We start from the raw sequence: 11562 nt of genomic DNA, 5'->3' as shown, positions 1-11562 counted from the left end.
GGCAGGGAAAGAAAACTCACCCTTGCTCCCTGTTGGTGGTCTAATGTGAAACCCATGTTTTAGAGGAATTCTGTAAAAATGGAGAGCTGCTCTGTAACTGTCCCTTGTGCCCAACAGGGAGCTGTATGGCCAGCCTGTCCCACACCTCCTAGTGCTCCAAAGGTGCTGGGGCCTGGGGACACAAATTGATGTAGAAGCCCCCCAAACTCAGACAAGGCTGGGGTGGGGGCAGCTTGGTGCCCCTGCCAAGGATGCTCCAGGAGTATCTGCGCATCCCAGGAGTGGTGATGAGCAGGGAATATGCTCCTGCTCCGGCCGTGCTCCAGCTGCCTGGGATGTCCCCTGGGTGTTGGTGGATGGTCACCCTGGGCATGTCACACCCGCAGGCTGCAGCCTCCTCCACGTCTGCACGCTTGGGATGCCGGCTGTCTTTTGGCCCCGCAGGGAATCTGTTGCAGATCCTAGCCCTGGGGAAAACCAGTGGTTCCTCGCTGCCTCCCGCCTGCTCCCCAGGCTGCAGCATCCCTTCCCCTAGCACTACGTGGGCTTCACACAAGATGATCTTCTGCATCTAAAGGGACAACCCACCTTTCTGAGCAGCCGCCTGAGGCGCCATCCAAGAGATTAAAGTGCTCTGGGAGGTTTCCAAGCTGGAGTCTCATCCTTCTGCCATCCCAGGAGGCCCGGGCAGCGGGTGTGGGCTTGACGGCATCTCCGGCCATGAGCTCCAGCCAGCTCCCTTGTAACTTCATCTGTGGCTGGGATGGAAGAGCCTGCAGTGCACCAGACAGAGGGGTGGCTCTGCCAACCTCTGATCCTATCTGCTGGTGGGAGCGACTGTGGGGCGGGCAGCTGGCCGAGCCTCCCTGGGAAGCACGGGCTGCCTGGCCGGAGAGCCAGGCGCTGTTTTCCCATGGAGCGTGGCTTCATTTTACCCCCTCATTCTGTTGCAGGAGCGTGTGCGTGCACCAGTGCGTGTACGGATATGGTATACTGGGATGTAGATCTGCAAATCCCCTCGCTCCCATCTGTTTCTGGTAGAAGGATGAGGGGAGAACGGGGTGATTGCACCCTGGGTGCTTCAGGGGGTGCCTGTGGGCCAGGGATGTGGGGTGCTGGGGTGGGGCTGTGCAGCGTGATGTGCAGGAGGGTGCGTGTCTGGCTAACACGGGCTGGCTCCTTGCAGCTGCAGCTTCTTCACTGCGTTTATAGTCCGAGGAGATTCTTCTGTTTTCTCTTTAAATACTAGAAGTAATTAGATGTTGCTTATGAGTAATTGCTTGTACTAAACAGTCTGGTTTCATTTAAGTGGTCAGTATGAAATGCCACATGATTCGGTAGGAAAAAAAGGCTCCTTCTCTCTCAGGCTGCCAGGAGCTGCCAGGGGGGTTAAACCCCACCTTTCCTTGCCTAGCTGGGGCTTGCTCCCCGAGGGAGGAGGGAGAAAACATCACCTCCCTTGGGAAGGGCGGTGGAGATGGAAGAGGGGCTGGTTATGCCAAAAAAAAGAGGGACTTGGCATTCGGTGGGGAACAGCTGATCCCACACTTACCTACAGTCCCACAGCAACACGCAGAAACGTTTGCTGACGCTTCCCAAGCCAGAACCGTGAAAGCCTAAAGCCGACGTTAACGGCCGGCTTGCAACACGCTGGATTTTACAGTCCTCGGTGAAAATTGTGACAGTAAATCTGCCGTGGGCTTCAGTCGTTAAGTTGCCCTCAATACCACAAAAATCCCTGCAAATTTTGTGTTGACTTTGGCTGTGCAAACCCCGCGCTCTGCCGCAGTGTTAATGGCAAAAGAGATTTTCGGAGCCTTGGACGCGGTGGCGCTGGGTTGGATGAGCCGGCAGCGGGGAGCGGATGGAGGGAACAGGCTCCGTTTGGTGCTTCAGCACATTTTATCAGCTTATCCGATCCGTAGGCAGATGAAACAGTGCAAGTCAGGCGGGGTGAGAAGAGATTTCCCAACAGGGTAAGCAGGCGTTTGGAGGCAGGAGGAGTGTGGGAACTGGAAAGGAGAAGGAGTTTTGGGACCTGGGGCTGGGGAAGGCTCACTGCCCTCCCTGCTTGCAGAGATCCCGGGCTGCAGAGCAGGACTGTGCGGACCCATCTGGACTCTCCAGCCGTCCCTGGTATCCCCCTGGACAAGCTTCATATTAGTCCCATTCCTCGTGCTGCTCCCTGGGCATGGAGCCACATCCTGATGCATCCCAGAGACGTGATGCTGAGGAGCTGGACCAGGGCTGACCTGCGCAGCCATTCCCATGTTATCCTTGCAGCCCTGGGCTCTGGTCACCTAGCAACTGTGCATCGGATCGCACGGCAGCTTTAAATAAATGGTGTTGGGCAGCACCGTGCTGGGCCCCACCGCTGGAGGCTGGGCTCTGGCTGCTCAGCATTGCCAGGGCAGCTACTGAATCCATGTTCATGCTTCTCCCTTCCCAAATATCCCCCCTCATCCTGGATTTAAGCCAGTCCTGTGTCACCCGGTGCACTGGGAGCCGTTTTCAGCCTGTTTGAGAATCAACTTCCCCTGGGGCGGGATCCCAACCCCGCTTTGACTTGGATCCTGGGGCTGATCTACATCCCCTGCTTTCATTTAGCTCGGTGTTTAGGGGAGCTGAATATGGGTTATACCTTTCCATTTATAGTTTTAGCAAAGCAGGATTGGATTTTGTTCCAGTCATTTTTTATCTTGACTAAAATGTCGGTTTTGAAGACCTATTATTAGCAATTTTGTATAGCTTCTGGATTACTGCAGATAATAATGAATCACCCTCTGCAGTATTGATATAGGTACTTTAAGCCTCCCAACAACCACCCTGTAAGTTATGCCTGCGAGTGAGAGCAGAAAACCCTCGATGGCAATGGGTGGGCTTGAAATACAGGGACGGCACTCCAGCTCCGGCGTCTGCGGAGCACATTTATCTCACATCCTTGCGTGGGACAGGATTCCTGGTGCACATGCCGTAGCTCAGCTCCAGCTACCTGCACCAGCCTGGGACCTTGCTTCCAGCCCCTTCCAACCCCTTCCCCACACTTTTCCTGCTTGGTGCCCACGTTTCCTTGCTAGGCTCCCCAGCGTTGGGTTCGGTGCTTTTTGTTTGGGTACCCACATTTCTTTGCTTCATCAGCTGGTTTTATGGAGTAAATACAGGTTGCCCTGACCCATGGCTCTGAGAGGAGGCTGCTCCAGGCCCCTCTGCTTTGAAATGAAGTTATTTCCATGAATCAATCTCACCCTGCAGAATTTAGCTGCAAATGCAATGTGCTGCCCCCAAAGAATCACTCCTGGAGTTTTGCATTCCAGTGAAATACTCCAGTGTGTTCCCCAGTAAATTCAGCTGACAGAAACTGGTTTGTTTTTTTTTATTATTATTATTTTGCTCTGTTTCCCATTAGGAAGGGAGGAATCCAAGCTCCAAAGATTTCTCTGCTGATGGAGCTCGGGAAAGGAAGCTGTGGTAGGCTTTGGGCACGACTGATGCGGCAGCACGGTCAATCTGGTCCTCTTCTGGTCCTCTTCTGGTCCTCTGGTCCTTGGTCATCCTGGTCCTCTTCTCTGCTGGTTTAGGTCCAGAAGTCGGACGGGTCTTTGGGTTTAAACAAGGACCTTTGGGTTTGACTCAGCCTGGGAAGCAATAGCAGCAGCAAGGCTGGTGCATTGCAAACCCCGGGCAGAGGGGAAAGCGAGCATTGGAAGCTCCATCCCTTCCTATCTCGTTTTCCACTCTGATAAAATATCTGTGGGCACCCTGGGCCTTCGAAGAAACTTCAAAGGAGGCAGCACACCCTCTCCTGTTAGCAGCAAAGGATGATGAATAATAGAGTGGACCCACCCACTCGTGCTTTAATCTGTCATGTTCTATGGAAATTAAGCCTTTCACTTACAAGAAGGCAATTTGTGCTCTTGGCATGCTCGGCGAGAAAGAGTTCTCGTCTCTGCTGCTGGGTTATTGATACCTTTTGTATTAAGCAATGCAGTGTCTAATTGGGCTCTTTGCCTGTTCTGATCTGCTCCCCAGCCAGCACTCCACAGCACAGAGCCCTTTTGAGGCAGCGGGAGTGGGAGCTGGCCACCGCCCCCCGCCGCCGTGCCAGGGCTTGCCGCTGCCTGTGGAAGATGGGATGAGCAGGGGAGAGCCATGCTCCCTGCTCTCATCCTCCGGCGGCTCGATTGTGGCCGGCCTTCCCACAAAACCCTTTGAAATGCCTCTCCTGAGCTTTCCGCCTTCCTCTCCTGCCAGGATGGAAAACAACCCTTGGTGCTGGGGGAGAAGCAGCCCCTCCGTGCCAGCCCCCCGGGGTGCTAAGGAAACACATCCTGAGTAAGCATCCCTTGCACCCGGATGGGGTACAGGTGCGAGCCCGGCTGGCGCAGGCAGGGATGTTTTCCTTGTGCCGAACCGGCACTGGACACAAGCAGGGTGCTCAGGCCATCCTGCCCTGCCCTGCTGCGATCTCCCCAGCTGAGAATGGGCTCCTTGTCTGGGGCAGGCACCCGAGCCAAGCCCCAGGGAGCACAGGGCTTCACCCTCCTTCTCCACGCCTTGGCTCGGGGTGGCAGGCTGAGCTCCGGGCAGGCATCCTGCCCACCGGCCGTCGCATCTCCTGCCAGTCAAAACCCACCGGCTGCCTTTGAAGAGGTTGCACCTGAAAGGGAATAGGGAAGCCAAGGGCAGACAGGAGCCGGGAGGCTGCCCAGCCCTGGGGAGTGGGTGCCCAGTTCCCCGCTGTGCTGTGGCTTGGGAGGGGTGCCAGGACCCCGGCGGAGTGCTGGGAGGAGATGGAGGGGCTGGGGCTGCTCCCATGGACCCAGGAGCATGCCAGGTGCCTGGGTCTCCCAGGAGGAGAGCAGCCTTCCTGGGGAGCAAGGATGGTGCTTGTCTCCTGGAGAGGGGGGAACAGCCCTCACCCGGCCGGGGGCTCTACCAAAGGTGCGGGGATGCAGCCCGGTGCAGCTGTGGGATGGAGGGACGTTTGCCAGGCGGGTGCTGGGAAGAACTGCTCCTTCTTCCCCAGCCCGGGTGAGGCTGGAGATGATGCCAGCATCTTGCATACTTTGAGAAATGAGGAGTTGCTGTGTATCCCATGATAAATCGTGTCAGGAATGAAGGTGGGGGAGTCCAAAATCAATAGGCTGGGGAAGCCAATGTCAGGGTCACACGGCAGCTCTGCCAGAAACCAGCTATGCTAAATGCTTAAATCCTTCCTTCCGCCGCCTTGGGACCTTCTCGGCTTCAAAGAGAGCCCTTGGAGGCCAGGGAACCGCTGCCTCTTTTTTTATATATATTTTTTTTAGCAAGGTCTGTCCTTTCTGAAGGGGTGTGTGTGTTGGGGGCAGAGAACAGTCCACCACAGGAGCTTAAACTGTGCGAGACTGATGGAACTGGGCACAAACCCACCCACCGTGCCCTCGAGCTTTCCAGGCTCTGCTGCACGCAAGCAGGTTCCTCACCTCCAGTCCGTCCTGCCTGGAAAGCCGGACCCAAGTTGCTTCCTCTGACATCCCCCCGGAATCCTGTGGCGTCCATGTCTCAGTGTATCCTGGCTTCACATGATCCGGGAAATCTCCAGCCAGACTGCCAGCCATCGCGTGAGCCCCAGGGAGATGCAGCTGGGAGCACCGGGCTTCCGGGGGAGGCCGGATTTTGGGCTGGGGAAGGGGCGGCAGGACGAGAGGGAAGGGCACCCAGGCAATGTGGAAAGCCTGCCATAAGGCATGGGAAGAAAGGAGCAGTGCCAAACCCACGGGCTCCTCTCCAGCTCTCCAAAGCAAGCATGCCAGTCGTTAGGGAGAGGAGAGGAGAAGGTGGCGAGCTGCAGTTTCCCGGGAGGTGGGGAAAGGCACGGGGAGGAATATTGTGGGAAGGAAGGGGAGCCCATGGACTGAAGTCTCCTGAATGAAGGGGAAGGAACAAAACAGACGCGAGCAAGAAGGCGTAGAAGTCGTTTCACGGGAGAATTTGCAGAATCATTGAGATGTATCATCAGTGACCGAAAACGGAAGAAAAAATTCCTTAGCCTAAGAGACAAACTGCTCTTATTTAGGGCTTTTATTTCATGTATCGCTAGTGCTGGGTGACCAGGAGGGGAGGAAGGGGAGCAGCAGTGTTTTGATTGGGAACTAACCCCAGCCAAGCCCAACATGTGTTGTTAGAAGCTATGGTTTACATTAGCAAACGCTCTAATATTGTGCTACGGCGTCTAGAGTGCATTTTGATGATGATGGTGATTATTTTCAACTGCGCAAATGGCACGAAACACAGGCAGGGTATTGACAAAAAAGGCTGTTTAGCTCCAAGAACAACATCTACTGGTGCTGCCGAGCCCCTGTCAGAGGGATGGCCGATGCTCTCCTCTCGGCCCCCATACCATGCTACCCCCTGTGGTACCCCCCGTGTCTCTGCCATCCCACGTCATGCCTGCTGCCACGCTCCTTTAACGATGATGAGGGTTGCATAAGCAGGGACCGATGCAGATTTGCTGTTTTCTGCTCCCCAGGCTCCAGCTTCCAGAGAGCGAATTATGGTGTGTTCATAAACCGCCGAGTTCCCCCAAACCAAGCCCCATCCCTGTAATCTGGTTCAGGTCTCACCGCAGCGGTTGCCACCGGAAAATCAGCTTCTACCCACAGGGTCCGTGCAGCCGGAGGAAGGGAGATGCTGGGCTCGGGCTGGGGAAGATGAGGTCCCGGAGTGAGAAAATGTGATTTTGGGGGCTGATGGCGAGGAGGCAGGTCCCAGCGCTGCCTGGCAGAAATGCTGCCTGCCCACTGGGCACCACACGCTCCCTGGGGATATCCCTGGAGCATAAGACCCTGGAGGACCAAAGAGCGCTCATGGCAGGGAGAAAACCGGAATAGGACTGTGATCCATCCCTGGGCCAAGGGCTTGGTGGCCAGGACCTCTCAGAGGCTCCCAGGTCAGTGAAGAGGCGTTCACTTCCAGCCCCATCCTCTGCCAGGCTTGGGACCGGCGATGCCTCCAGCCTCCTTCCTTTCCCGCGAGTTGCCTGGCTGCCCCCTCCTCCCAGCCTTCTTCCCCCCAGCCCAGACAAAATAACAAGCTCCTTCCATTCCCGGGACTGCTCCCTTCTTTTCCAGACGTGCCTAGGCTCTTTCATCGTGCCAATAAAAAAGTAAATGCATCACACGTTGGCCGGGGAGAGCGGAAACCCTTAAACATCTAAGAGGTGAGAGTGGCGCGCTGTGTTTCTCCAGGGCCGGGCTAGGCTCCCCGATGCCCTGCTAGGTCAGATGTCTTGCTCTGAAGAAGGAGAGAGGGGACTTATTAAAAACCTTTCATATTTCTTATTTTTAAGGTCCCGTTTCAGCAGGCCGGAGGCTGAGGCGTGAGCGGGGCTGCCGAAGGGGGGAAGGGCACCGAGCCGGGGCGGCGTGCAAACAGATTGTGCAATATTTGCCTTGCACAGAGCTCCCATTGTAAAGCCTGGGAGTTCTGCTTTCAATAATTCCCCTGCCATAATGCCCCATTGATGGGGAGAGAAAGGCAGTATTGAGGGCTGAAGGGGCTCCGGACCCGGGAAGGGTTAAAAAATAAAGAAAAAGGAGAAAAAGTAAAAAAAAAAAAAGAAGATTTGAGGCTTGGTTTTAAACTTTGCTGTGTGGCCTTCGCGGCAGATCGCAGGCGCTGAGAAATATGCGGAGTCTGTTTGCATAACCCCGCTTGCAGCGAGCGCTTTCGGAGCCAAAACGCAAGTGCGGCCGGAGCCGGGGGGCGGTGGGGGGAAAAAAGGCAGGAAGGGCTGTGATTATTTTCATTCTTGCCCCAGGCCACATAAAATTAATAATAATAATTAAAAAAAAAGAAGAGGTAATATTCAAATATTTGGTTAGAGAGCCAGCTGTGCAAATGCGAGAAGCTGTGCCAGCTGCAGGGACATGGAGGGACCCGGCCCAGGTACTGGTCAGGGTTTGCTGCCTTCCAGGTCATGCTGCCGGGCTGAAAAGCTTCAAAAAGGAGCATATTGGGCTTTGGCTGATGGCTTTATCCTGGCTGCTGCATGATTTCTCAGCATGAGGGGCTTGGTCCCAGCTGGAAAGGGTCCGTAGGCGCGTGGAAGTCCTGGGGTGCGGGTGGGTGATACTCTGGGTTGGGAAGCTCGTTTGGGATGCAGGTGGGTGATGCTCTGGGTTGGGAAGCTCGTTTGGGATGCAGGTGGGTGATGCTCTGGGTTGGGAACTTGGTTGGGTGCAGGTGGGTGATGCTCTGCCTATGGAGCTGCTGCTGGCCCCACAGCCAGCACCCGGCTAACCCCGTGGAGCTCCCCATCACCATGAACTGGTAAAGCCCCTGTGGATCGGGCTGGGAGGGGGATTCGGAATGTTTTGTTGCAGCAGCTGATGCAATGGGAGGAGCGGGCTGTCCTCGCCTGAGCAGATGCAGGACTGAAGCAGGCTGGCTCAGCATCCACAACCAGGCTGGCTGCCAGGGGAAACCTCCCTGTTGTGCAACACACTGGAGCTCTCCAAGGAAGCTCCTGGCTCTTGAGACATCTTTGAGCAAGGCTGGACAAGTGGCTGCCTTGAATTAAGAGCAGCTGGGGGGAATGGCTGCAGGCCCTGAGTACTTTTTCCATCCCGAGACCTTGTGATGCATTAATCACCCCCAGAGCAGCCTGCTAGCCGGCTGAAATTGTCCTGACCCTGAAACTCCAGTTGTTATTTCTTCCTCTCCCTCTTCCTCCTCCCTCCCAGTCACTCCCACCTTCTGCCTCCCCTCCAGAGGATTTCAGTGGGCTGGCTGGGGGCTCCCATTGCACCCTGTTTCTCCTGGGGTCCAGAGCAGGTTCTGCATACCCCTTGCTGCTTTTCACCTTTTTATCATTTCTTGGAGGAGCACTGGTGTCCACAAGCTGCTGAGACCCAGCTGGCCGTCCCCAAACCTTTGGGGCGGCGTCACTGCCAACGAATTCAGTATTTATTCACCCTTTGGCTCCTGGAAAAGCTCCCTGAGCTAACTCCGCTGTTTCCTCCCCAGACCTGTGGCCAGCTCAGACTGATTTCCCAGAGCTGGCTGCCCTGCCCAGGCACAGAAGTTCCCCTTCTCGTGCCAGCGTGTGCCCACGTCCCTGCTGCCAGCTCCTTCCCTCCTGTCAACCCTCTGAGCTTGGTCATCAACAGCAGATTAAATTGAGGGTGTCTCTCCCAGCCTGGGCTTCCTCTGCAGCAGGCGTGAGCAGGATGCGACCCACCACGTTGCTGCAGAAGCCTCTGCAGCAGCAAATCCCTGGGCACAGGAGGGTGCCCTGGTCCTGTGGCCACAGCATCCCACCTGCTGCCCGCCTCCCTCCCCACTCAGTCCTCTGGCCCCAAACAAGACAGTTTATCACTGGTCTGTGCTGCCTTAAACACACGTTCTCTGCCACGTCTCAGCCCCAACACCTCCAATTTCCTCTCTAATCCATAATATTCACCCAAATGGACTGTTATTTATGGTTTGGAAAGAGCTGGGATTATAGTCCCTGGTGATAGCTCTGTCTCGGGTCCGAGGTGTGCGTGGAGCCATGTGTTTGGGGCCACAGGTGGGGATGCTTGGGGAGTCTCACATCCCCAGGCAGCTCAAGGGGGGGCACAGAGAGGTCTCCCCAGGCTGCAGGGTCCCATTGGGAACAGCGGAGCAGCACACAGGATCCAGGAGTTGGGGGTCCTGAACCACCGCCAGCTTCTATTCCCCTTCAGTCAGCTCCAGCTTTTTCCAAGAGGTGGGAATTGTTCAAAACTAAAGACGTCAGAGGGAGAGGTGCAGGAGGCAGGCAGGCAGTAGGAAGGGGGGAGGCAAAGGGAGAAGAGGAGCGGGCAGGAGAAATGAGTGATGAATCCCCCTGGGTTAAGCAAACCCCACCAAAGGGTTCGACCCAGCCCTGCCGTGCACCTTCAAGCCAGCAGGGGTTCTGCCAGAAGAGAAAGGCGTAGAAAACAGCTATCCATCCCTCGTCCCACTCCTGTCCCCCTGCACCCCTCCCTGTGCTCCTGCAAACCCCCCGAGCCCCGGGGCAAACGGGCTCTCGACCGTCCCTGTCCCCTCTGCCTGTGTCTAAAGCCAGGAGGGAGCAGGCCACCTTCCCTTTGCCTTTCCTGGGAATCACCCCTGTCCCTGGGAGTGGGGAGCCTTGTGCTCCCTCCTTCCCACTCCTCCACAGCTCCTGGGTCCCATGGGGCTGGCTGGCATGGGGCGCTGGGGAGATGTGGGGCGCAGAGGGCTGGAGGTGTCAGGGGAAGGGCAGCACCTGGGGCTGGGAGTGTGGGGGAAGCCCAGGGAGGGGACCCAGGGGAGGGGACCTGGCAGAGGGAAGCCTGGAGATGGGGACTGGGGGGAGCCCAGAGCTGGGGTTTTGGCTTAGCTGCTCCTCTGAGCCAGCCTTAAGCGCAGGCAGAGCCCCCTCAAAGCCCCCAGTGAGCCCCCGCTGCTGCAGCCCTGTGACCCTAAACGTGGGCAGGGGGTGCGGGCTTGAGTGGCTGTGTTGGGGTGCCCCGTGTGCTCAGGTCCCCCTTGGTACGGTGCAAACAGCCACAGGGCTCAGCTCTGCTGGGGTGGGAGAACGTGGGTGGGTTTTTGCTACCAAAATCCCCCCTCCTGGGCCAAGCCCTGCCCTAGGGAAAGCGGAGGGGACGAGATGCGTGCCATGAGGTGGCTTCCCAATGCCGGATGGATGCTGGCCCTGAGAAAGGAGTTACACAGGAGCATCCCAAATGCTCCCCTGAGGCACTGGGTCACGCACTTGGCCCCTTGTCCCAGGAACTCCCAGCTCAGAGCAGCACCCCTGTATTGGCAACGCTCCCTGGTTCACATCAAGCCTTGCCCCAGGCTGGCTGTGGCCCTTCTCTGCCTCAGTTTCCCCAGCTGGAAAGTGAGCGCAGCTGCACCCACCCCACCCTGCAGTGCTCTACATGCCCCTGGGTGCTTTTAGTCAACACTGGGGGTGTCCCAACACGTTTTTCCAGCTTCCCCTTGCCCAGGATTTATTTGGATGGTGATTCCGGCAGCGCAGGCAGCTGGCCCCAGCAATCCTCGCTGCCCTTCCCGGAGGGATGCTGGAGGGGGGCTTCAGCCACGCATCCCACCAGTGTCACACATCTCAGGGCGAGTGTGGAGGGAAGCTCAGGGAATGCCACACTTAGGACCCTGCACGCTCCGGGGCTTCCCAGCTTTTTCCTGGAGCTGCTGAGCTGGGAGGGGCCGAGCCTGCGGCTCCCCATAAACCTGGCGGCTTAGCCCACGTCCCAGGCAGATGTTGGGACTCTCTCCTTCCGAGCGGAGGCTGGGAAAAGCAGAGGGCAGCTCTTCCTCGGAGGGTGAGGAAGAAGGCTCAGCACCTCTGGACTTGAACTTTAGCACCCTCTTCCGCAGGAGTTTGAAGAAAAGGATCATCCTATCCCGAACCAGACGCCCAGACAGCCAGGCAGGCGCAGGGCTGGAGCGGGGGAGAAGGCAGCCACTTTCTCCAGGGAGGTTTTTAGGGGTTTTTTGCTAAAGAAATAACACCGGCGAGGGAACACCAAGAAGCCAGGGAGCGTTTCTAGCTGCTGGGACGCT

Source organism: Eurypyga helias, unplaced genomic scaffold (genome assembly GCF_000690775.1).
Source record: "Eurypyga helias isolate BGI_N326 unplaced genomic scaffold, ASM69077v1 scaffold15449, whole genome shotgun sequence".
Taxonomy (NCBI): domain Eukaryota; kingdom Metazoa; phylum Chordata; class Aves; order Eurypygiformes; family Eurypygidae; genus Eurypyga; species Eurypyga helias.
This window is presented reverse-complemented; position numbering follows the sequence as displayed.